The sequence below is a fragment of the Anopheles aquasalis genome, chromosome 3, assembly GCF_943734665.1.
Source record: "Anopheles aquasalis chromosome 3, idAnoAquaMG_Q_19, whole genome shotgun sequence".
NCBI lineage: Eukaryota > Metazoa > Arthropoda > Insecta > Diptera > Culicidae > Anopheles > Anopheles aquasalis.
Window position 1 is genome coordinate 29,379,096 of NC_064878.1, and position 2,500 is coordinate 29,381,595.

Here is a 2,500-nt window from a genome sequence, read left to right on the forward strand (position 1 = left end):
TACAACTTCACGACAATCCAGCTCGTACGCTGCGGCGACGTTCGATTGCGCCTTAACTGAGATGCCGACTGTCATCAGGAGCAGCAGCAGCAGCAGGATTTAATGACAAATATCCGTCGGAATCAATTTCGTATTCTTACGTTTGCTTTCATTTCGATTGTTGCTTCTCGGTTCCCGTTCGTACTCTTCTAATGCCATTTCCGGGCCAAAACGGTTGATTGCATTGATTGGGAAATTTCATTCAAAATTAGAATAAGCACTTTGCGAAAGATTTCCTTTTTTCCTATTTTTCCTAATAGTGGCAAGGGGTGCCCTTGATGTACAGAGAGCCTTTCAAAATGAAATTAAAATATCTTTTACCACTTCCATTATAAGAAGTTCGACAAAGTTTGGTTTCCCATTGTGTTTGTTTAAAGTTTTGCTATAGTTTCATAATGGGTTTAAGCAGATGCGGTGCAAAGTTTGACGATTTTTTTCTTCAAAAGTTTGACATATTTGTCCAAAGTATATCGTACTGGTGTCAACAAGCAAAGTTTGCGGAAGTATCTGCCAACAGAATGAATATCAGACAAGAGCAAAGTCGCGTGGGGCAGAGCGCGTCCTCGTGAGTTTATGTCCAGAACAAAAACTCTCTCTCTCTCGCGCTTTCTTTGGCAGCGTGGATAAACTCGGTGCTTTCTTGGTGATTTCTTGGTTGATCTTTTACTCAAATTCCCCATCAGGTCACCCCTACGCCTTCAGCACTGGTGCAGTGGATTGAAGGTAGCAGCGAATCAAGTTTTACGATTTCCCGAGAATCAACCCCCGGTACTTGCTTGTTTTTTTTTTTTCGTATTTTTGTTTTTTTGGCTTATGCTCATCTTTTCGGTGGTGTAGTGGCGAGAGCAGAGCGCCGCGAAACCAGAGCGAGGAATGTGGTAGAAATGTGTGGCTGACTTTTGAATGATTTATATGATTGCAATCAGGCTGGGTGATGATGGGACCGACAGATGGACGAGATTTCGAGTGATCCCATAGTGGACGACCCGATTAATTGGGGAGCTTCGTTTAATCAAACCCCTTTTTCGATCGTAAAAGTTGGCACAATATCGATCGGATTGCTCATTTGCCGAAAGATGGAAGGCTAATTAGGGTTAGGGACTAGCGAGTTAGCTGGTTTGGCAATATTTGATGGTTTAAAAAAGAATATCGAAGGATATTTTCTAGAATGGTATGTTTATTTATCATCTTCTTTTGCATTAAAAGCGACCATAAAAATGCCATCTATTATGCTGCTATTTATCGTCTTTATCTTTGTTTTCTGTATGGCAAAATAGAAAGGCAAACAGCAAAACAATTGCATGATAATTTATTCCGCTCAAGTTGGCGTGCGGTACAGCAGCTTCGAAGCAGGAAAAAATTTAAACAGCGTCCAAGTTTCTTGCCGGAACACACTTGGCGGATGAAAAATGAATCCAAATCGCTAAAGGGTAATACACGAGATGCGAAGGGTACTTTAGCAAACGGGCAAACAAAAATTGTCAAAAGGATACGCTATCCTTCAACTGCCTTCTTTCCTTCGGTAAAGAGGCAGCGACTCACAGGGTCTGGTTCTTGTAGTAGCTTGTATGTTACCGACACTACGTTATGTCGTGCACTTGTCGCTTAACTAGCGACATCCTCATCATACCGCCTCCGAGCATTTAGAGGATGGCACTTTTATTTAATCATAAAGAGACTTTAGTCTAACAACATGTAAACAGAAACTGTCCATCTAAGTATATCTGCATTGTGTACCAATTGGCGTAGTCTGTTTTCCATTTAATTTTCACTTTTATAATAGAATAATAAGTTAAGAATTCAGTGTAAACACCAATCGACTTTGTTCGTTATTTTACCCTTTTCGCATTATCACGATCAGGTAGCTTATAACAAAACAAGTATACCTGCTTCGTGCATGCTGTCGGATAAGGTCGAGAGTTGTTTGCAAGTTGACTGACTTGATTCGACTTCGTGACTGTCAAAAGCCATCCGCTACATACACGGTCGTCTCGAATGTGCCTGAAGCGTATCAAGTGTCGCAGCGAATGGGGTTTCGCGCAAAGAGTAACAAGAAGCAGCAAGATAGGGACGGTTTCAGCATTCTGTTTTTATCCTCTATGGAATTTGCATTTATTACAGCATATCTTTGCCTTCCTATACAGTGGCGTGATGAGGATGGCGTGCTTAGGAAAGGTTTTAATAAAATGTTGGAATTTAAATATGAAAAGTAGCAATAGCCAAGTTAATCTTTCTAACGGTAGGTCTGAGCCAAGCGGGCATTACAATCTCGTAGCGATTAGATATATTCTTAAAAACAATAAGCAAGAATATATTGAATATTTTGTACTTTTTATTGGAGAATTGATTCTCGAAAAAGTTATGGATAACAGTGTAGATATCGCATTGTTGAAAAGAAGAAAGATTTTATTATTTGTTTTCATTTTAGCTTCCCCGCTTTCTTTACCAAGCAATAAGAAAA

The 2,500-nt window shown here is 40.0% G+C and overlaps 1 protein-coding gene across 6 annotated transcripts in view; it reads right to left on the reverse strand.

Moving 5' to 3' along the window:
* The window catches only part of LOC126575164 (adenylate cyclase type 2), a 28,559-nt gene that overhangs the window by 14,339 nt on the left and 11,720 nt on the right, over window positions 1-2,500 (reverse strand). The gene's annotated exons all lie outside the window — the stretch shown is intronic.